This window comes from Narcine bancroftii, chromosome 6, assembly GCF_036971445.1.
Source record: "Narcine bancroftii isolate sNarBan1 chromosome 6, sNarBan1.hap1, whole genome shotgun sequence".
NCBI lineage: Eukaryota > Metazoa > Chordata > Chondrichthyes > Torpediniformes > Narcinidae > Narcine > Narcine bancroftii.
In genome coordinates this window covers 132566692-132591952 of record NC_091474.1, presented here as the reverse complement: position 1 = coordinate 132591952, position 25261 = coordinate 132566692, and the positions used below count along the sequence as shown (strand labels likewise).

The 25261-nt window shown below is 39.9% G+C and overlaps 1 long non-coding RNA gene across 2 annotated transcripts in view; it reads left to right on the top strand.

Annotated features, from left to right (window-relative positions):
• The window catches only part of LOC138737596 (uncharacterized), a 113002-nt gene that overhangs the window by 46964 nt on the left and 40777 nt on the right, over positions 1 to 25261 (top strand). For both annotated transcript variants that reach the window (XR_011341045.1, XR_011341046.1), the window contains one exon: positions 17989 to 18073. This is a non-coding gene — a long non-coding RNA (uncharacterized lncRNA). The remainder of the gene's footprint in view (positions 1 to 17988; positions 18074 to 25261) is intronic.

Below are 25261 nucleotides of genomic sequence, written 5' to 3'. Positions count from 1 at the left end.
ACAAGAGGCCACAATTTCAGGATGAAAGGACATCAAGTTAAAACAGAAATGCAGAGAAATTTCTTTAGCCAGAGAGTTGTGAGTCAATGAAACCTTGCCACGGGCAGCTGTGGAAGCAAGGCCATTGGGTGTATTTAAAACAGAAATTGACAGGTATTTGGTTAGTCAGAGATCCATCTTCTGTGGGAGATCTAACCACCCTTAGACCACTCAGCTTCCTGAGCACATTCTCCCTTGAAATAACTTCACTCACTTCCCTTCCTTGATACCCTTCGACATCTGGCATAATGCTAATGTCTCCCACAGTGAAGACCGATGCAAAATATGCATTTTGTTCCTCTGCCATCTCCTTGTCTCCATTATTATTTCTCCAGCGTCATTTTCTCATGCTCCTATATCTACTCTCACCTATCTTTCACTCTTTATATCTTTATACTCACACTCTTTCACTCTTTATACTTGAAAAGTATTTTGTATCCTCTTTAATATTATGTGCTAGCCTACTTTCATACTTCTTTTCCTTCCTTATGAATTTTTAATGACCTTCTGCAAGTTTTCATAAACTTCCCAATCCTTAAGCTTCCCATTAATTATTGCTTCTTTTATGCCCTCATTTTTACATTGACTTTGTCATCACTTGTCATCCACAATTGTAACATTTTTCCATTTGAACATTTACTAATTTTTGATATGTATTAATCCTGCACTTTCCTTATTTCTTGTAGAAACTCCATTAATTACTGCTTTGCCATGTACTAATGACCCCTTCAGGTCTACTTTGACCAGTTCCTATCTCATGCCACTATAGTTCCCTTTACTCCACTGAAATACCGACACACCTGACTTTCGTTTCTCCTCATTATATCTCAAATTGAACTCATTGTCTTCAGATGGGTCTTGTCTGTGTCTCCCTGTAGTTTTTCATGGTGGCCAATGGTTGTAGAGTGTATCAAGATTGAAGCCAGAACGTTGAGTATCGACTTGTATGATAGCGAACTTCGTCACACCCAAGTTGCAAATTGGAAGAAGTAAATTCTCTTCCTTTCCAGTGGAGAGTAGAGTCAACATGTGGTGACTACAAACCAGCATTTATGTTGTTAGTAGTAAAATCTGCTCAGGAAAAGCTTTCAATTCTTGAATGGAGAATATCAGTCTTTTCCATTTATGTAATAGTAAGTGACAATTTCACAGTGGGATATCCACATCTAGTCATCTCTGCCCAATCCATATTTACATGAGCCCAATTACATTTACAACCAATACAATATGACCCAAGCCATGCACTGAACCTAAAGCTATGTCTTGCTGAGATGGATAATTTGACTGAGAATACCCATCTTGAAGTGCACCTCATCTATTGTTTCTTACAGAGCTTCAAGTAAAAAATATTTCCCTTTTAAAATACTTATTGAGCCTTTTTCCCTTTATCCTCTACCAGCTAATCCCACTTTACTTGCACACCATTCATTCTCTCAGCTGCACTGCAATGTCAATGGAATGACATGAGGCCATGTTTTAGACCAATGTGCTTGGACTGATGCAACATTCAGCACCTTTCACGCTCTCCTTTATTGATATTAATTGCTTCAACTTCTTGAATTTTAAAAATAAATATTTGCAAGATCACAGTGATAGCAACAAGAAATGAACCAATTATCGGTAAGTATTAATGATGCCTTTAAATAATATTGGTGGTCAGGGCTTTCCCTGCATTTGAATTAGGTTGACTTTGGAAAGAGTGTTGGAAGATCCCTTGAGCTGCAAATGGAATTCTTGACATGAATCAGCATTGCCCACATGATTTATACCTGCCTGTATTTATATAGATATGCTGACATCTCTTTTCAATATATTAAGCTATGATGTGGTGGAAACTGCCTTGAACCTCCAGAAGATCTCATTTTACCCCAGATTAGGGCATGCCAAGCTCAATTTCATCCCTCGCCAATTAGTCCTTCGAAACTTACTGTCCTTACTATGTCAGAAAAACCACAGAATACATTTGTAGGGCTTATAAAGTAAGAATTTTGATAGGTCATTGCTTGGGATTATTTCAAGATTATTTTGTTTTGCTAATGACCGCATTGAAGTGCATTGCATGTTTTCATGATGTCTATGGTATTTTTGGTGTAAATGAATGAGATAGAAATGTAACTTTCTTCTTTGTATTAGCATTGATTTTCAGATTAATTCTTATTTTCTCATCGATCATCTGCAGTGTAGCTTAGCATCTCCACATTACTATCCACACGTGTTTGTGCTTTTTCCTGTTGGAGTTGTCAAACCACTTTTGCATTTGAGAAATATTTTGCTTCCATTCTGACAAAGCCCTTATGGACTTAAACGTGAAGTCAATCTCAAGGTCTTTTCAGCATATGGCACATTCATTTTTCTTCCTTTTGAAATTAGTTTAGCTATAGTTGTGACATTGTTTTGTGTGAGTGGTTGTAATTTCAGGGATAGTATGTTTGTTGTTAAAAACACTGGAATGCTTGAAGAAGTCAGCTGCTTTAATCAGCATCTAGGATCTTTTTGACAAAAATATATTGCCGACCTTTTGGGCCTGAGCCCTTCTTTGTCTTATTTGACCTCTTCACAGCAATTTGACTTGATGTAGAAGGACAGCAAGCCAGCTGTGGACTCCCACTCTGGTATTGAGAGGAATCACAACAAAAAATATAAGATACTTACCAGAATTATGACTTTTAACTTGTGGGAATAGGAATCCTAAACCAAACAGTCACTTGATGTATCTGATCGGCTAAGGACACTCCAATGTACACATTCACATATCAATCCATAAGGATGCTCTTTTATGAAAATCATAATACAGATATTTAATTATATGTCTTGTGTTTTTTAGGATTTTATAGAACAAACATACATGCACTATTTTTGGCGTTTGTTTTTGTTGCTGGACAAGTCCTGTACAGTCCTATTGTAAGGATAACAGCAGGGCATAATGCCAGGGCATTTTTGTTTTGATCAGTGAATATGAACTTTCCAAAATTTTCTTAGCATGCCTTGTGACATTGTGTGTTCATGAAGACAAAGTTTAACTGTTTGCACTTATTAGTTTTTTTTAATAGACTGCCTGCCAAAAACACTGAAATAAACTAGTTTGCTTAAAATTGTGCTTATCAACTCATGACTTGCATGAGCAAGATCAGTTCTGACATCTGAAGCCAACTGTCCATTTTTGCATCCCTAGGCTTAAACCCTCTCACTTCTTTGTGGCCCAGTCGCTTCCATGTTTCCGTTTAACAATTTAGACCAGACACCCTGGCCAAATGCAATTTTCTGAAAGGCTCTTTTTCAGCTTTCATGTTAGCATCCATTGTTACACTTGATATGCCAAGGCTCAATCCCTTTGCCAAACCCTGAGTTCCACAACATTTATGTAAATATTGTTAGAATCTGAATATTTAGTTGAAAAAAAGAGAAAAATCATTCATGTGTGGCTGAAAATACCTATATTGTTTAATGGAATGAAATTATAAATTAGATACAGCTGGCTCATTTTTTTTTTGACAGTTGATAAATATATAGTTTGGCAGGGTTCTGCAGTGCCTTTATCACCTCTAGAATTGCACTGTTGGTATACTTGAGGTTATCAAAAACAGATTGTCAGAGTCACCTCCCCTATCCTCCTAGTGAAGTGCTTTGGAAATCATATGATGTTGAAGACACTGAATAAGTACAAACCGTCCTGTGCTTAATTTACCCACCAGCGGCAATGTACCTTCAACGTCTTATTCAAAAACAGTGTGATATCCTCCCTTTACCTCTACCCCTGTCTTCCTTTGAACTGCTTCTTAAAAATTACCATTTTGACCAAGGCTTGGCCATGTTCTGTTGACATGGTTTGTAATCAAATGTTGTTGGAATATATTCTGTGATACATTTTTGTACTTTTAAACAAAGTTAGACATGCATGAATTCATTTCTGAATGATTGCTGAACTTTCTACCTTTTTTTGGAATCTTGCTAACATTTGCAACTTGTTAAGTAATTTAGTATGTTTCAACATTTATGGTTGTGAGCCTTTTGGATCCAACTATTTTTCTGATCCCTTTTTTTAATTGCAGGCAAATAAGCCTGCAAAGGTCATGTTCAAATATCCGTAATTTGTCCTTTTTTTGGGAAGATAACTGAATGGCCAAGAATTTATTATGTTGAAGATTCCCACATTGAATCAATTTATTGAACTTTATTCTGAAATGATTTTATCAGAATCAGGGCACTTGAATGCATTCAGCCATAAATAGCAGAATGTATTAGATTTGTCAGATGGCATGGGGCAGTGTTGGCAAGTTTGAAGTGGAAAAATTCACGACAGCTCTGAGCTTTTACACTGGTTGGGATTGTAATTTATGTAATAGTTAAGTTAACTAGAACTGAATAATGGTTTGTAGCTGCAGAGAAGATTGAAAATAAGTACTTAAAAGAAGCAAATGATGCTTGCAGGGATGGATTGCATTAAACTCGAGTGATTCATTGAATTTTGTTTCAGCAGAAAAACGCACACTGGTTGGAATTTGTAATTGTATTTATTTGGTTGGGTTCAAGTTGGACACTGAAGATGTAAGCACAAACATGTGGTCCTGACACTGCACCGTGGCACTGATATAGTGCTGCAATCACAGATGGGAATAATGCTGGCATTCTGACTGCCTTCTGCACTGACTGAGGAAGATCCAGAGCCCTATTTTGCAACAGAGGAAGTAACCAATTGGTCTGCTCTGGGCAATATTCAACATCATAAAATGTACAGGTCTAATTATAATCCTACTGCTTTTTTGATTTATACAAAGCTTTGACCATTTTGGCAGTCCCCTGATAGAACATGAAAAATAGAAGCAGGACTCGCTCATTTGGTTCCTGACCAGGGTCTATCGTTCAACATGATCGTGGATGATCTTTAACTTATTGCTGGCTTCCTGCACTAAACCAAAATCCCTTGTCTTGGTTCATTTATAAATGTCTATTCATCTCTGATTTGAATTTACATAGCAGCCTTCTTACACAAGAAATTGGAGCATTTCATTTAAGCCATTTCCACCTTGATCAAAATCATAGTTGATATCCTACCTCATTGTATGTTTTATTCCCAAATCCTAAATTCCTTTAATATTCTCAAAAATATTAATCTCCGTATGAATGAACTCAGAGGTAGGTAATTGCAGCAATCTCATCAATTTTCTCTATTTTTAAATACAATTTTATTCTTAGAGATGGTTGCCCCTGTTTCCAGGAAACATCATCCCTGCTCAAGCCCTGGAAGAACATTGTTTCAATGAAAATCTTCTTCATTCTTTGAAACTACCAAGAGTATAGACTCATTGTACTCAATCTCTCCTCACTTGGTAAACCTGTTATCCCCAGAATCTGCTTTTGTCATATTCTATGGGAAATGAATTTTGTTTGGATAAGAAGACAAAAAGTGAACAGAATATTCTAAGTGTATCCTCATCAAGGCCTCAGTCAATTGCAATAAGACATATGTACAACTACATTCGGATAAACATTATGTTTGCCTTTCTGCTCGATGTATCTGCATGCTTGCTTTCAGTAACTTCTCTACCAGGAGACTATCAACATTACTTTACTTTTCTGTTTTGTGAACAAATATATATAATTTCACATTCTATTCCACTTGACATTTTCACACTTGATCACTAATCTTATCTATTTCCCTTTGAAGCCGCTTTTAAATCCTTCTCCTGGCTCATAATCGGACCTAATTTAGGATGATCATTACACTTCAAAATATGACAGTCCTTCAGCCAAATCATTGATATCGATCATGAATATTTACAGTATTGAACTGGCCTGCCAATCTCAGAAATAAATGTGTTTATTCCCATTCTTCCCTTTCTATCTGATAACCAGTTCTCACTTCAGGTCAGTTTATTACACCGATTTCCTGTGCTTCACTTTGTGACAGTCATATTTATGGCATCAGATCGAAAGGGATGGCATGGTAGGTGTGGCAGTTAACACTACACAGTTATAGCGCTAGTGATCGGGACTAGGGTTTGAATCCCCCACTGTCTGTAAGGCGTTTGTACATTCTCCCCATGTCTGAATGGGTTTTCTCCCAGTGCTCCGGTTTCCTTCCACCCTCCAAAAATTACCGGGTGTTATAGGTTAATTGGGTATAATTGGGCTCATGAGCCAAAAGGACCTGTTTAAAACAAAAGAAGAAAGACAAGTTTCCATTTAACTGTTCTGCATCATATCTACAATTAACTCCCAAAAGTTAAGTCAAACATACTTCGCCTTTGATAAAATAATAATTCTATTATTATTTTCAGTCTGTTTTATTTCATTCTTCAAGACTGATACCAGCAGTTACCCTGTCATTAAGGTCCAGTATTGTTTAGTTGAGAAAGTGTCAGGATTCAAAGAGCGACGAGTCTGGACACCAGGGTTTCCAATCAAACGTAACTTTATTAACTCAACGAATAATAAGAGACAGTTTATAAGGGAGCATGGGAAAATATTTGTCAGGGAGAACAGCTATCACCAATAAATCATCATCCATGAATTGCAAGGAGAAAACAGTGTTCTTGCCCCTTACCAAATCCTCCCTGATCAGTTGAGAATGGCAGCTCTACTGCCAGTATTGATCTATAGCAATTTGATCTATAGCAATACCATGCTTAGCTTCAGTGCAGTGTACACTTTACCCATGACCCTTCCAAGTGATGTCTACAGTAGCGATCTGGCATGGAATGGTGATGGAGGCTATCACCACAAGGCAGAGAGAGGGAATGTCCTCTGTGCTGGTGCTAAATACAGGCTCTAGCCAATAAGGATGCTGAGTGATTTGAACCAGCCAAATGCAAGGTGTGCACTGACCAGTCAAAGGAGCCCAATTTTAACTGGCATTCCATCTGCAAACTGTAACTTTGTCTACCACATTGTACTTTTCATTTCACTCATTGTTACACCACATACTGACAGGGGAAGTGACTTCCGAATGAGTTTCAGACGGGGAGGCCATGTGACCACCAGCAATAGGCAGGAAGGCCACGCTTCCTCCACACATAACACTCCACCCCTTGAAAGTAACATCACTCCAGAATCTCAATGATGCTAAGTATATGTTATAATTATAAAAATAAAAACACATAAAACAACAATATCGATCCACACACACACACACACACACACACGTGTATCCTCCTTATGCTGGACAAGGCACATAATCAAATCCAATGACAGCACCTCACCAGCCCCTCACCCTACCCCTGACCAAACATGATGAAGCATGGTGCTGTGGGAGCTGCTCCCCAGAATCAGAGGGGAGGACAGTAAAAGGAATTTTGTCACTGACATGTATGTCTGGCTTGGCTGGCAAATGTGAGCAGCTCCACCACCAAAGATGTGAGCAGGCAGTTGTCCATAAGGTGCCAGATTCCTCTCTTGATTTGAGCATCCTGAACCCCAGCCCCACATTTGGGCACTCTCGAAGCACAGCCTGGATGGTCACTGCTGTGCTATTCTGTGGTGAGGTAGGGGGTAAGCTGGCAGACGTATCCGGATGTACCTGGGGTGCCCAGCTTCCCAGGGCTGTCGTCCAACACCAGGATGCCATTCCTGCTCATCCTCTCGTTAAATGGGTGCCACAAGTGACTGTCTTGGATCCCTGCTACAATTGCAAGGAGGAGTCGGGGCCAACTTAACCAAATCAGTGCTTTTAAATGATGGCTCCCAAAGACCCCACCCTGTGAGGTATTTTGTTTCTGTTAATGGGGGGGCTGGGGCGATGCTGCCACTGTGAAACAAAAGGAACACAATGTCATTGCTACAGCTCAGGGTGACTGAAAATCAAAAGGTCCAACACAAAGACACGCAATAGGTGCGATCAAATGTCCAAAGTTGTTGCCCAACAAGCTGGTACCGTGGCCACAGTCATCGGTAGTGTTGGCAGCTGAAATAAGTGATTTGAGTGAAGCAGTCTGTTGATGGACTCTCAGGTCGAGGAGAGGAACAGCTTGAAGGGTACTTTTATTTTGGGAGGTGGATACAGTCAAGAGAGCTCAAGAGATAGATTAGTCAGGGGCAACCTCAGGTTAGGGAAGAGCGGAGGGAGGCTGGTCCAGGTTAGAGTCTCTGAAAAGCAGTCAACGTGCCAATAGATTCTTCCCACTTGACCAAACTCTCTTCTCCTTCCTCCTTCTGGGAAGAAAATTTTTTAATTAAAAAAAATTTAGACATAGACCACGGTAACAGGCCTTTTCGGCCCGCAGTCCATGCCATCCAATTTACACCCCCGATATCTTTCAAACAGTGGGGTGAAACCGGAGCCCCGGGAAAAAGCCACACAGACACGGGGAAAATGTACAAACTCCTTAAAGACAGCACAGGATTCGAAACCCGCTCTCGATCACTAGCGCTGTAAAGGTGTTGCGCTAACTGCTACACCTTATGGAAGAAAGCCAAATGATGCATTACCAGATTCAAGGACAGTTTCTGAGGACTGAACTGATATCACATTGGGAAAATAATGGTGCTCTTACTCCTTTTGAACTGATCTCTCACTGTAGCCTCACTCTCTGTACTGTGTTTTTTTTCTGCTGTACTTCTGTATGGATAAACTTGCTCAACACAGCACTCAGCACATGTGACAGTAAATGAAGTCTTAACTTTAAATTAAATCCTCTGGGTGAAATATCTTTTCTTCAAATCCCCTTGAAATCATTGACCCTAAACCACTGCTCTCTCGTTTCAAATGTCTCCAGCCTATCCACAGCCCTCATAATTTTATTTCTGCTTTTATTTCTCTATTAATCAGCACTCAATGCACACCAATATATTGCATCTATCATAAGGCCTTTGTTGTTTAATAACCTGTTCCGGATGATGGTGGTGGGGCTCAGCTGCAGCAGCCTCTCCAGACCATGATGCTACCGAAACAGTCGAAGCAGAGTGGCATGCTCAATTTTTAAAGGATGAAGATTGGAAGGTAGCGCTGTGGAGATAGGAAATTGAGAAGAACTGCGAAGTAAGGTGAAGGTGTGGAAGAAGTAGCATGGTCTGGTCTAGTCTAGCTTTTGTTGGACCCCTGCTCTAGGGATGAGGCCTCCGGACATTGGGTGCTGCTGGTGGCCGAGGAAGAGATTCCGTGGCAGGTCTGTGGAGCTGTGTCAGGGTGTCTGGAGTGGGCAGCGTATGCCTGGCTGGCTGTTCCGCAGAGGAGGTGTCCGGGAGCCAGGAGTGGCCGTGTCATTTGCCTGGCCTGGAGATTCGGGAGGCTGTACCATCTTGGAGCGTGGGTCCCTGCAGCGGATGGTGAGGTCGGAAAGGAATCCAAGGGGGTTTCCTCTACCATTACTGCTGAAGCTAACGGATCCGTATGGACTTGTGAACTTTGTGGTACTTCTTTTTTTCAAGTCACTGGAATTTTTAAAATCTAAGTCTCTGAAATGTGATTGTCTCCACTGTCCCTTTTGTCCAATTTTCATCTTTTACTGAATTGTTAGCACTGTTTTCTTTTACTCATTGTGTAGGGGTGTTATCGTCTTGCATAGTTTTTATATTTTGTTTTGTCTGGAGTAGAAATGGCATCTTGTGTTGTCTGATGTGTAGCGTGGTTTTGTGGGTAGCATTATGGTTTCCGGAGGGAAGTATTTTCGTTTTTTACTGTGTACCAGTTTTGAATGGCAAATACTATGAGTACCCATCATGACTACCAGCCCCCCCACATCTCCATCGGGCACACAAAACTCAAAACGGTCAACCAGTTTACCTATCTCGGCTGCACCATTTCATCAGATGCAAGGATCGACAATGAGATAGACAACAGACTCGCCAAGGCAAATAGCGCCTTTGGAAGACTACAGAAAAGAGTCTGGAAAAACAACCAACTGAAAAACCTCACAAAGATAAGCGTATACAGAGCCGTTGTCATACCCACACTCCTGTTCGGCTCCAAATCATGGGTCCACTACCGGCATCACCTACGCCTCCTAGAACGCTTCCACCAGCGTTGTCTCCGCTCCATCCTCAACATCCATTGGAGCGCTTTCATCCCTAACGTCGAAGTACTCAAGATGGCAGAGGTCGACAGCATTGAGTCCACGCTGCTGAAGATCCAGCTGCGCTGGGTGGGTCACGTCTCCAGAATGGAGGACCATCGCCTTCCCAAGATTGTGTTATATGGCGAGCTCTCCACTGGCCACCATGACAGAGGTGCACCAAAGAAAAGGTACAAGGGCTGCCTAAAGAAATCTCTTGGTGCCTGCCACATTGACCACCGCCAGTGGGCTGATATCGCCTCAAACCGTGCATCTTGGCGCCTCACAGTTTGGCGGGCAGCAACCTCCTTTGAAGAAGACCGCAGAGCCCACCTCACTGACAAAAGGCAAAGGAGGAAAAACCCAATACCCAACCCCAACCAACCAATTTTCCCCTGCAGCCGCTGCAACCGTGTCTGCCTGTCCCACATTGGACTTGTCAGCCACAAACGAGCCTGCAGCTGACGTGGACTTTTACCCCCTCCATAAATCTTCGTCCGCGAAGCCAAGCCAAAGAAGAAGAAACTATGAGTACTACTAATCCCTTGAGTGGCATTTTATCAAAGACCTTTTGAAAGTCCAAATACATGATCTCAATTGTTCTGATGGTTACAATCTCAAAAATCTCAAATCAATTTATCAAACATGATTTTATCTCCCAGAAAAAATGCACTTTGACTATTCTTGCAAAAGTGCAGACAATAATATGACTGAAAAAAAAATTTGGTTAAAGTAAGTGCAAGGGGAACATAATTTTACAAATGGGAGGTCCGTTCTATGGTTCTGATCACAGCAGGGAAGAAATCAACTGTGAGTATGATGGTTCATGTTTTCCAACACATGCATCTTCTGCCCGATGGGAGGGAGTAGAAGAGAATGTAATCAGGATGGGATGGATCTTTAACGATATTGGCCGCTTTCTCGATTAAACAGAAAGTATAGATGGAAGGGCTGTTGGTTTGCTTGATGGGCTAAACTGCATTCACAGGTCTCTTCAATGTTTTATGGCCTTGGACAGAGCAGTTCCTGTACCAAGCTTGTTACATCTGGGCAGGAGAGTTTCATTGCTGCATCTATAAAAATTGGTAAGAGATATTGGGGATATCCTGAATTTCTGTGGGCTTCTCAAGAGAGGTGTTATTGCATCTTCTGGCCAATGTCCTTCTAATGTGCTTGGAATCCAAAAGATTGCTTATGGCTAAAATCTTAAAGCCATTTTTAAAATTTCTTCAGTGATAGATTCTAGCATATTCTCACATTGATGTTTCCCCTCTCCATTCTTTCTGGAGGTTCCGAAACATCTGAGGCCAGTCAGGCTAGCACCTTCATCTATTTGTGCTTCTGTTGAATAGATTGGACGTTTTCAGTATTACCTCAGATACGTATTTATTACTTTGACCACTCCTGGGCCAGAGTTCCCTTGATTTGGTGAGGATGTTGGATTTTTCAAGAATGATATCTTTGACTCATTTTTACTGTCCACTGGATAATCTATAACAATGGCAGAGATCAGAGTCATGTAACCTGTTTCAGGAGTCTGGAATTGGATATGTAAATGGTGTTCCCTGTCCATGAGAGCAGGCTGTATTTTGAAAGCGCTGATACTGAGGTGTTATTGATGAGTCAGTGGATTGGTTAGATTTTGCAGTGAGAATGGTTTGAAATGCTTTTGTCAGGTGAGTATGTGATGGGAGAGTAGAGATCACTGATGACTCCTTGACTGCAAGGTTTGTGGGGGTGTTGACCACTTGATCTTCTAATACTCTCCACCTTTGAAACCTGCAGCCTGATCGGGCTCACCAAAGGTGATGGTGATTTCATCAAAACTGTCTGCTTTCGCTGGGATAATTCCCAAGACATGCGATATGATCCACACTTTGCAGGGATTTTTCCTGGATCTTTATCTGGTGAGGGACTAGTATTTTCCTGATGTTTCACATCATGTACTTTATTGAATGCCTTGGAGCAGTCTCTTGGTGTGTGCAAAGGCAAGTGTCATCTGTACACTTACTCTGGGTTTAGAGTGACCTTGGTTTTGGAGGGGAAGCACTGTAAGCTGAAATTTTATATTTGTCTTTTACATTTTCTTTGACGTGATAGTAGTGTCAATGTGATTTGGCTGCCAATTCCCTTGACATGTCCTTGAAGTTGTGAAATATTCTTGATACAAAAACGTATTTTTTTCTTTCATGGCTATATATGTCTACAAGAGAAAAGATGGGTAGCTTAATGTATTGTATGTCCTCATTCTGTTGGAAGATTGCTTTAATGAGGTATGTTTGGTACAGTATATTTCACAGCAATTCAGTGTTATGGAACATTAACTTGGGAAGAACATTGCCAATGTGACAAAGTATTTAAGTTATGAACTACATGCTTATCATTGCAATTTCAATTGCATTAGTCTCTTTATCCTAATAAAGGCGGCCACAATTGTTTTTACAGCTCTGTTTAAATTGCACACAATTAGCAATAAGTGAACAGAAGTCTTGAATAATCCAATGGATGATGGATGGAAATAATCAGGTTGCAATCACTCTGCTCCTAAATAATAGCTTTAATGTGTTGTAAACATATCACCATTTCGTAATCTCATTATCCTCATCCCACACCTCTCATCTGCATATCAAACATAAAGCCCTGGGCGACTGTGCAACACAGGTAAAAAGATCACAAATAACATTGCTTCTTTCCAAACAGCCAATGAAGTACCTCTGAAGCACAGACTATGTTCTAACAATAGCAAGGTCCCACAAACCATAATGAGATATGACCAGATAAATGGTTCATAGTTATGTTAACTGAGAATGAAATATTGCAGAGAATACCAGACAGAAATACCTGATATTCTATTCATGGTATGTTTATTGTCAGCCTGTGGCATACTTCCACATATTATTCAATTGATTGTACCTCCAACAGTGGAATGTCTGTTTGCACTGGAATATTAAGCTCAATGTTGTGTTCAGGTCTATTGGACTATAGAAGTAAGTATGAGACTCTTTCAGCCACAGGTCATGGCAAAATATTGGAGGAGTGCTCCTCTCTGAATTTCTTTGTCTCCCACCCTGCTGGCAGTTACAAACCTTTGCTCAATTTCTGACTTTCATGACATTTGAAACAATATGGGTAAAATATTAGTAAGACACCAGTTATAGTCTGCATCATTTTCTCCTTTAAAATAGCATTGGACTTGAGATGAACAGACAAAAGAAATGTTTAACATGTGATTTTGAAAAAAAAAGTTGGCCCTGATTTTTTGGTCTGCAGGGAGCTGCTTTTTTTCTCAATTCATTCAAGAGTTGTAGGCTTCACAGGCTAAAATAGCATTGCTCATCTGTCAGTGCACTGGGAAGATGCCTTCTTGAACCGCTGCAGTCCTTGACGTTTCTGTAGACCATAATAAGGTGAGTGAGGGAGGGAGTTACATAATTTTGATCCAGTAATGATGAAGGAACCATATTGTATTCCCACGTCAGAATGGTGTGCGTGGCTTGGAGGGCAACTTCCATCTGATGGTGTTCCATACGTTTACTGCCTTTGTCTTTCTCACGGTAGAGTCCAAGGGTCCAAGTATTCTTAGTGATTTGCTGCAGTATATCCTGTTTTTGGTGCAAACTGCTACTGCGGTGCTTTACTGGTGGAGTAAGTGAATGTGGTTCCTGTCAAGCGGGTTGCTATTTCCTGAATGGTGTCATGCTTCTTGAGTGTTGTTGAAGCTGCACTTATCCATGCAAGTAAAGGAGATACCTTTACTCGTGACCCAAGGCAAGCCAATTATTTTATTATCCAATTGCACAAGTAGAGCCCAATAAAACAGCGTTCTCCAAAACTCACTGCAAAACATGCAAACACACAAGCAGACATAACACTTAAAAAATAAATAGTGAGGCATCTGGAGCAAAATGGATACATCAGGTAGACACAGCATGGATTTATCAAAGGCAAGAATGCAGAGTTGGGAGGGATGTACTAGCATGGATAGAGGATGAGTTAACTAATAGAGAACAGAAGGGAACAGGGGTGTTTTTCTGGTTTCAATCAGTGGTGAGTGGGGTACCGCAATGGTCGGTGCTGGGCCCACATCTCTTCATAATGTACATTGATGATCTGGAAGAGGTGATAGAGTGTAGTGCATCTAAGTTTGCTGATGACACTAAATTGAGTGAGAAAGCAAATTGTTCAGAGGATGCAGAGAGTCTGCAGATAGAGATAGGTTGTGAGTGGGCAAGGGTCTGGCAGATGGAGTACAATGTTGGCAAATGTGAAGTTATCCACTTTGGAAGGAAAAATGGAAGATCTGAATGTTATTTGAATGGAAAGGGATTGCAGCATGCTGCCATGCAGAATGACTTGAGAGTGCTTGTGCATGAATCACAAAAGGTTGGTTTGCAGGTGCAGCGGCCTATCAAGACAGCAAATGGACTGTTGATCTCCATGCTAGAGGAATTGGATTTAGGAGCAGGGAGGTTAAGCTGCAACTGTACAAAGAACTGGTGAGACTGCATCTGGAGTACTGTGTGCAGTTCTGGTCTCCTTACTTGAAGGATGTACTGGCTCTGAAGGCAGTGCAGAGGAGGTTCACCAGATTAATTCCAGAGATAAAGATGTTAGCCTATGAGGAGATACTAAGTCATTTGTTACTGTATTTGCTGGAATTTAGAAGAATGAGAGGCGATCAGACAGAAACATAGGAAATTATGAAAGGAATAAATAAGATAGAGGTAGGTAAATTATTTATATTGATAGGGGAAACCAGAACTAGGCAATGTATCCATAAGATTTAGGACAGAAATGAGAAGGAATCCATGGAGTTTGCTGCCCATTGAAACAGTGAAGAAAACCTCAATTTTAAGACATTTGTTACAAGTCCAGAAGACTCCAAACCCAGCAGCAATAGAAATTCACCAAGACAAATGGTTACGTAAATAAAAGTTGCTTTTAATTTTCTTTTAACATAAAAACAGGATCAGATTTTAACTTATTTCTATTAACTTAACCTAACTTAATCCCCTTCTAATTCTAAGAGCATGTGTATGTTATGTGTGTATGTTCAGGAAAGTTCTTTGATTCACAGTTCAATCTCACTTCTCACTCCTCCAAATTCACCAGTATCAGGCAATTCTTGTACAGTGCACAGAATTTAAAATTTATGAAGTTTCACCAGGCTTTGCTGCTTAAAGGTAAATGGTTAACACTCAGGAAGGTTCTAGTTAGTTTCACAGAGAGATTTATTGCTCATTGGGTACACACAAACTGATCTCCCACAATCAGTCACTTTAGTGTTTTGCTGAAGAAACTTGGCCCATCATGGGTTCTCCAAATAATAACCTCTTCTTCCAGTTCACCACAGAGTTCCTCTTGTTTCCCTTATTTCAGGGAAAGACTCTAGCCAGCCACTTCCTCTTGTAAGGACTACAAGGGTTTTCAACAGGCTGAACTCAGAACTCACAACCCGTTTTCAAAATGGGGTTTTCAACAAGCCTTCCAGATTGTCTTGTTGCATCCTCCAAAAGCCACTGCAGAACTCTCTCTCTCTCTCTCTCTCTCTCTCTCTCTCTCTCTCTCTCTCTCTCTCTGCCTCAAAGAGAAAATCTGTTGGTTCTTTCGTCTCTCTCTGCTCACAAAACCACATGACCCCCTCTGAGAACAGCAAACTTCAACCAGACAGATTGTTGGCACCAGAATTGGTTTGAGCCTGGCCATCAGTTGCTTTAAAGACAATAGTCTATTTACTCCACAGCATCAGTCCAATTAACACCTATTTGTGAAGTCTCCATAGGCATTCTTTAAAGTTTCTGTAAAGTCATTGTGGACATGAAGTCTCTCTTTCATAAAGCTCTTGCATTTTAAATGAGATGTCTTATGTGAAATGATAATATCTGTTTGTAAAGCAACCTACACTAAACACCCACAATCTATCTCTTTTAAAGACATATTAATATAAAATATAATATACACTGTAACACAAGATTGGATAGACTTTTACATTATAAGGAAGTTCAGGGATATAGGGAAAAGGCAGCTAGGTGGAGATGAGCCTATCATCAGATAAGCCAATATCATATTTAATGGCCAAGCAGGCCCAATGGGCCAGATGGCTGACTCCTGCTCCTAATTCTTTTGTTGTTAACACACATAGAGACAAACAATACACATGCAGGAAAAGTAATTCAAATAAATAAATATTGTTTTGTAATACAAGAGTCTTGGATGGTTAGTGTGAGGAATTGTCACAGTATGAGCCTTGTTGAAGTTGGACAGACATTGTTTTGGATCTGCATGACGCCACAGATTCACCACTTCTAACCTGCTGTTTTGTCTATGATGTGTGCATGGCAACTCCAGTTCGGTTTCTGATAACTCCCGGATATTGTTAGCAGGGATTCAGTGATCATAAAGCCATTGAATGTCAGGATGTGACAGTTGGATATCAGCAATTACCAGTATGTGGCATAAATGTTGCTTGTCACCTATCAGACCAGGCCTGAATCTTGTCATGCCTCATTTTGATGTGGATTGCTTCAATTGAGAGTTTCAAAAGGTCTTGCACATTGGGCACTCATTAATAAACATCCCTACTTTTGCTCTTACAACTGAAGGAAGGAGTTTGATGAAGCAGCTGAAGATGGATGCCGCTTGGACACTACCTGAAGAACTCCTGAAGAGATGTTCTGAGGCTGAGATATTGATTTCCAACCACCCCAACCACTGTCCTTTTTTGCAAAGTGTTATTCCAACCAGTGGAGGTTTTATTTTTTTCTCCCTTATCCACATTGATTCCACTTTTGAGAGGGCTTTTTGATATCACCTTCTCATTTTGACTCCAAACAGTAGTTGGTACCTGCCAAGGATGAATTTCATAACAGAAGCTTGCAAAGGAAGCCAAAATGTCAGCAATATACAATTAGAGATGGGGAATTTGGACATACAGACCACCCCATCAATAAAACGTGAACCCCTTTGGCAGCTGGTTAAGCTGTGTACAGTGTATAAATCAGTTTCATATACAAAACAAATTCTTCAAAACATTAAAAAAAACAATGGACATCTTGAAATGTCCTGAGTGTTACTCTCTGACTGCACCATCTGCAAAGATCAGAGTTGTCCTATGCTGAATCTGTGTGCAGAAGAACTTGCTGGGCCCAGTCAGCACCCAGCACATCTGTGGTGCTACCACTATGTGTATTGATGTTTATACATGCTGTATGGGCTGCTCTGTCCCAGAACCTGTGTCTCCTCCCTCCCAGATATCCCCATAAAAGCTGTTACACCCAAATACCTCACGCAGTACCTGCCTTGGAATTGAGCCAGCAACATGCAAGTTGTGCTGATGCTTTAAGGTGATTAAAGCCTTTTAATCACAACTCCCTGTCTGATTATGGTTGATTGGTAATACAACATTGTGGTGGTACACCACTGGCCTACTGCAGGGGGAAGCCTCTGTACCTGCAGGAGTGTAAGGGGGACAGGACAACACCTGGCTGGCTATCAATCAATCAACCTGAATGGATCAAGCCCCACCCGGTTGGATGTCATTTACCCTCCAGGAAATAAGCCTGCGCCTGGTCTCCGAAGTCTTACTCAGAGTTACTGCAGCAACAGCCAGCCTGGCTGTGTGGAAGTCTTTGTTGATTAAAGCCCTTTGTACCATCTTTACCTTGTGTGTGTCTGGTTCTGGCTAACAGTGCACCACAAACATCATAATGAAATCCTTGGGTGGGCCAGATCAAGCCTCACCAATGGAAATACAAAAATATTTGATGGGCAGCAAGTTCATGCCCAAATTTGCTGTCTCTGAAGTTTTTAATTTTGTCACAATTTTAAAAAATTAACAATGCTTTAATGTAATTGTTAAAATGTAGATGCAAATCTTAAACATTTTTCAGTAGTTGCCACATTAGCACAAACAAAATAATTTTACAGATGGAGCTTTCCTTATTTCTACCTTTCTCCCTTGCAGTGTAAAATGGCCACTTAACACTAAATGTTAAACTGCTGGCAAACTAACTTGATCCAGATCTGAGAAAGCTGTGAATGACTGTAAGGTAAGACCAGGTTTGAACGTTGACTAACAGATCCATAAGAACTTTCTAAAGATATATTTAATCTTATAAAGATATATTTTGCCAAGTAATACCTAGTCTTATGTTGCAGTGACATGCAGCAAAATCCCACAATATTGGAATGAATATCATGCAGGACAATTCAGCAGTGTTTGAAATGATTGACTATTGAACAATACAGCCTTAAAATCTATGCATTTTATTATAATACCAAGATATTATTTCCTATTTTATATAAGACCCTGATACACCAAGAAAATCATTGTAATATTGAATAATGCTGAAGATTTTGTATTAATTTAACATCAAACAATATGGCAACTTTATAATCAATGTACTTAAGGACAATTTTATGTTCAGATTACATTCATATTTGACAGTTCTTTAATATTGGATTTAATTTGATGTAAGGCCATATGATAATATGAACATATATGAAGTACAACACAATTCCGCAGCATGAGAATTAAACCAATGCAAGATGTTCCTCGCGTGTTGGAATTAATGTAGTTCTGGGCAGTTAAATAGTGTTCAAATTGATGTTGTTGAAGACAGTTCTTTTGCAATAGAATCAATTTTCAGATTCAAGATAACAGATAAACCTTAAGACTATACTGTTTGCATTGAGAAATTAGTGTCTGCTGTTTGCATACATTAAAAATTAGTTACAGACATCTGCATTAGTTTATATGAATTATTTAAGTGTTTGTTTTTTGCTTAAGTATTCAAACTCTCAAGGGCTTTGGTATATGAGGGGGGGAAAAAGGTCCCAGGAAATAAAACAGAAGGTAAACATAATGTTTTAAAACAATGGTTCTCAACCTTTTTCTTTCCACTCACATAACATTTTAAGTATTCCCTATGCCATCAGTGCCCTGTGATTATTAAGGGATTGCTTAAGGTGGTATGTGGGTGGAAAGAAAAAGTTTGAAAACCACTGTTTTAATCATGACTAATTGACTCATTATGTGCACGGTTTCATAACTCCAAAGGAAATGGGCCAATGACAATTTTTCTCAAGCAAAATATTTCCGTAACAATTGGGTCTAGAGCAGTGATTCTCAACCTTCCCTTCCCACCTATATACTACCTTAAATTACCCCATACTAATCACAGAGCATTTGTGGCATAGGGATTACTTCAAGTGGTACGTGGAAAGAAAAAGGTTGAGAATCACTGGTTTAAAACATGAACCAATTTATTGGATACTATGGTGGAGACATTTAATTGTGTCTGAGAATGTGCAAAAGTTGAGCTGAGCAACTGACCTCTCCAATTAACACTGGTACAGATTCTACATGATTTTCTTCCTCTTTCCAACTCCCCTTAATGAGTAGTTTCTTGCACATCTTATCACTTTGGAGACTCAAGGAAAAACACAGCAGAGGCCCAGCTGAAAATTATTTGGAGTACAAAAAGAGGATACCGTATTAATCCATCTGATAATAGCATCCACCAGACAGGTGAAAACATATGTTAAAGGCATATGGTGAATTACAGTAGACAGCAGTATGCAAAGAGGAAAACAGAGTGTATCTCCTGGGGTAATATTTCACATTAGTTTGCCTGGTGTTGACTGTAGATATTGCATCAATATTGGCCTTTGCAACAGTGTGAAAGGTTGGTTCAAATAACATTTTAATGAGGTAAAGTTCCTTCACATCTTTATAGACTCACTAATAAATGCAGGTAAGGAACATTATTCCCTAGAGCTACACAGGGCCTTTTTTGCAACTCTGATGTGTATGATATATACTATTAAGTTATTGTAATTTAAGGAATTAATCCTCATGCTGAAGAAAATTATTTCAGAGGAACCTTCTTGAACAAACATTCCCTGGTAGAGGAAAATTAGAGCATCTTCCAAAGTGGACAGTGTTCCCTGGTGTTCCAATCTACCAACTTACACATTCGTTGGATCATTTTGTGCATTTTTTGAGATTTTTTTCCAGCAAATATCTATTCTCCCCTCACTGTATTCTAAAGAGATAGCTCCCTTCACGGAGACATGAGACAGTACAGATGCAGGAATCTGGGGGAAAACACAGTCTGTTTTTGATGATGGGTTCCACCCTAAAATATTAACTTTTTTCCCCTTTGATGCTAAGTTCCTCTAATTCATTGTGTTTAGCTCTCTTCATGAGTTCTTGGTCTACTCTTCTGCCCCACCTCCCACTTATTGACTGATGGTGCATTCCCTTCCAACTGCAGGAGTTGTATCATCATTTCACTCTTCTCACCATCCAAAGTCTCATGCAGTCTTTTCAGCGAAACAGCAATTTGCTTGCATTTCTTCCAATCTAGTGTACTCCAGTCACTGTCCCCTACAATGGAGATTGTCAATGCAGACAGGGTGATCATTTGTCAGAGTATCTCTGCTCAGCCCACAGGAGTGTTCTTGACCTAGTCACCCATCAGTTTAATACTCCTTCCCACTGACCTTTCTGTCTGTGGCTTCATTCACTGTTATACTTTGCAATCCGCCCTGCTCCAGCTCCAACAACAGCCCTTAAGGCTAGAGCTGGATGAGGTCCTCACCCAGGTCCTCACCCATAAGGCAATTGAACAACTGAAAAGTGGCAAAGCAGCAGGTATGGATGGAAACCCCCCCAGAGGTCTGGAAGGCTGGCGGCAAAACTCTGCATGCCAAACTGCATGAGATTTTCAAGCTCTGCTGGGACCAAGGAAAGCTGCCTCAGGACCTTCGTGATGCCATCATCATCACCCTATACAAAAACAAAGGTGAGAAATCAGACTGCTCACACTACAGGGGAATCACGCTGCTCTCCATTGCAAACAAAATCTTCGCTAGGATTCTCCTAAATAGAATAATACCTAGTGTCGCCGAAAATGTTCTCCCAGAATCACAGTGCGGCTTTCGCGCAAACAGAGGAACTACTGACATGGTCTTTGCCCTCAGACAGCTCCAAGAAAAGCGCAGAGAACAAAACAAAGGACTCTACATCACCTTTGTTGACCTCACCAAAGCCTTCGACACTGTGAGTAGGAAAGGGCTTTAGCAAATACTAGAGCGCCTCGGATGCCCCCCAAAGTTCCTCAACGTGGATATCCAACAGCACGAAAACCATCAAGGTCAGGTCAGATACAGCAATGAGCTCTCTGAACCCTTCTCCATTAACAATGGCGTGAACCAAGGCTGCGTTCTCGCACCAACCCTCTTTTCAATCTTCTTCAGCATGATGCTGAAACAAGCCATGAAAGACCTCAACAATGAAGACGCTGTTTACATCCAGTACCGCACGGATGGCAGTCTCTTCAATCTGAGGTGTTCTTGAATGTGTAGCAGGCTATGAAGTTGGCCGGTTGTCGCAGGCATTAATGATGGCCAGCCAGAGTGTTTCGCTGGAACGCGCATGGGGGAGCGGCATCGACGATCCTCAGAACCCACCCATCGGTGATAGAAACAGTACTGCTCACTGGTGGGGCATGGCTGTTCGGGTGGTCAGTTAGACGTCAGTCAGTGGTCTTCCTGTCCGGGCGCTATTGATGCAGTACTATTACCTGCTGGAACGAAGTCACATGCATGCACGTGACGTCAGTGGAGATTTGTTGCATGGCAAACTGTACCTCGGTTTGCTGGAACTACACCCATGGTTGCAACATCCAAGAGCTGAGCAGCTTCAACTCTACAGTATTGATCACAGGTTGCTCTTCCATCTTCAGGGCCAAAGCGCCATTTGGAGCAGTCAGAGTCGCCACTGTAGCAAGGTTGCTATGGCTACAGCTATGTTATAGCTCTCGGATATAGCCCTAAGGCTGTTGCTCGAATCCGCAGGACAAGAAAGACACACCCATCAGTAGAGTGTATTTGACACTGAGTTAATTCAGTGGCAACTCTGCCTTTTATAGTCAGCCCGGCTGCATCACCACTGGGGCATGGCCTGAGTGGGCAGGATGCCGATTGGTTTCTTTGAATGCCCAGGCCCCGAATGGGCCCCTTTCGATCCACCAGCAGTGATTGGCCAGTTTCACTGAACTGCCAGTGGACTACGGAAACAGGCATTTCAGCCTGCACAATGCTTTGCCAATTGTCGCATTTGATGGCCATTTCCTGTGTCGACCTGAGGTGTGGGCCGTTACAAGCAGGCTTCTTCCACTGAGATTAGGTGAGACAAGAATGAGAGGACACAAAATGTAGGAGATTGACAAAATTTAAGTGGCAAAATGATTGATAGAAATATAAATAACATTTAAATTAAATTATTCACTGCTATTAAAAAAGATAGAAGATCTTAGAAGATGGAAAGATTTACCAATAATGTTAATAGGATGGGTGAATTGTATTAAGATTAATATTTTTCAATCATTACCCATTCATGTACCAGAAATATATTTTTGAAGTTTGAATAAAATTTTATTTGGAATGGTAAAATGTCAAAAATTGGTGTTGAAAAATTAACATGGAAATTTGATCAGAGAGGACTAAGATTACTGAATTTTAAAAATGATTATTAAGCTGCTTAGTTAAGATTTTTTTCCTCCTGTTATCAAACGGGTAAGAAAACAGCTTGGGTTCAGATTGAAAAGAATAAATTTGGAGAAAGTATCCCAGAACAAATTTTGTACAAGTGGAATAGGGAATTGTTTAAAGGGAAAATGGAGGTACCAATTTTAAAACAGATAGTAAAAATATGGAATGGAATTCATAATTAAAATTAAATTAAAAATTATCAATTACCTAAAATGTTGTTAAAACGAAATCATCTTATTCCTTTCACTTTGAATAATTCTTCATTTGATAATTGGTATAGTGAAGGTATGCACAGTAAAGGTATACAGAGGATAAAAGATTGTTTTTTTGGATTTTTTTACTTTTGAGCAATTAAAAGATAAATATAACATACAAAATAATAAAATTTTTGCATATTATCAATTAAAATTATATTTAAAAAATAAATTAGGAACAGATTTGAGACTCCCAGAACAAATTCAATTTGAAGGTATAATAAAACGGATACATTTATTATGAAGAAATTTATTATAAATATGTGTATAAAATTACAAGAAACTAAAAGAAAAAAAGATTTATACACATCAAAATTACAATTGGAGAAAGATTTAAATATACAAATCCAAGAGGAAATACGGTCAAAATTGTGTTGAGAGAGTTTTATAAATACAGTTAATGCTAGGTATCAAATGGTTCAATATAATAGTGTTTTTGATGTAACAAGGAAATAGGATTTTTTTTTACATTTGATATGGTCCTGTAAGAAAGTGGAATAATTTTGGAACGATTTGAGTGTATTGTTAGGAGAAATTATGAAGGTGAAGATACAAAATGAACCAAGAATATTTGTAATAGGGAATATATGTGAAAAAGATATAAAACTGAAATTGGACAAATATCAATTAAAAAAAATATATAGCAGCAGCGACTGCAAAGAAATGTATAGTGGTAACGTGGAAAATGAGAGTGTGGTACAACTAGACAGATGACATATTGAAATGCAAAATTGTACACTTTTAGAAAAAAATGACATATAGTTTAAGGAATCAAACTGAAAACTTTTATAAAATTTGGGAACAATATATGGATTTTATGAATAAAACTCCATCCACATCTTCCATCTTTGCCCACCCCACTCAGTTAGAAATTATTAAAAAAGTAATTGAATATTATATATGTTAATAACATATATGTAGAAGTAGGGTGTTTTTTTTTCTTCTTTTTCTTTGGGGGAGGGTGGTTGGGGAGATTTTTTTTTAATTATCAATTTGTAATGACTTATTAAGTTGGTGTATGATTGAATTTATACCTTGTATTGATACAAATGAGAAATAACATTTTCAAAAAAAAGGGTGAAAGATGGGATGTTGGGTAGAACTTAGTTGGAATTTCTTTATGCAGGGAGTGGGGGCTGGAGGAGGGATGAGCAACTTGCCAATGGCACTGTGTTCAGGCATCAATTCAAAAGGGGGAAGAGAAATGTAGTGGTCATTGGGACAGTATCATCAAGAAAATTGATACTAATTTCTTTAGAAAGGATCGAGACTGTGTTGCCTGCCTGGTGACTGGGTTAGAACATAGAGCATAGAACAGCACACCACAGTACAGGCCCTTCAGCCCACAATATTGTGCTAACTTTTAGACCCTGCCTCCTTTATAACCCTCCATTTTAAATTCCTCCATACGCTTGTCTCGTGGTCTTTTGAATTTCACCAGTGTACCTGCCCTCACCGCTGACCCAGGAAGTGCATTCCACACACCAACCACTCTCTGGGTTAAAAAAAAACCTTCCTCTAATATCTCCCTTGAACTTTCACCCATTACCTTAAAGCCATGCCCTCTTGTATTGGGCAGTGGTGCCCTGCGAAAGGCGCACCGACTGTCCACTCTATCTATTCCTCTCAATATCTATCTCACTATCATGTCTCCTCTCATCCTTCTCTCTAAAGAGTAAAGCCCTATTTCCCTTCATCTCTGCTCATAATGCATACTCTCTAAATCAGGTATCATCCTGGTAAATCTCCTCTGCACCCTTTCCAATGCTTCCACGCCTTTCCTATAATGAGGTGACCAGAACTGGACATAATACTCCAAGTGTGGTTCTGGATACATTATCTCATTGATTCTCAACCTTTTTCTTTCCACTCACATACAACTTTAAGTATTCCCTATGCCATCGGTGCTCTGTGATTAGTAAGGGATTGATTAAGGTGGTATGTGGGTGGAAAGAAAAAGTTTGAAAACCACTGTTTTAATCGTACCTAATTGACTCGTTATGTGCACAATGTTATAGCTCCAAAGGAAATGAACCAATGACAATTTTTCTCAAGCAAAATATTTCAGTAACAATTGGGTCCAGAGCAGTGATCTCAATCTTCCCTTCCCACTCACATAACAGAGGAATGTGGGGTGTAAGAGGAAAGATCCATTTGTCATGGTCCATGTGGGTACCAATGACATGAATATAATTAGGAAAGAGGCTCTGCTGAGGAAATTTGAGCAGCTCTGGACTAAAGGAAAATCAGAATAAAAATTGTAATAATATCTGGATTATCTGAGCCACAGGCAAATTTGCACAGTGCAGTGAACTGGAATTCACTGTCTTGTACAGATTAGATGGCCGACCCCCTCATCTTGGCCCCACCCCCGTCGGTCCTGATATAAACCCTGTTTTCCCACCTTACCTCCAATTTACCTGA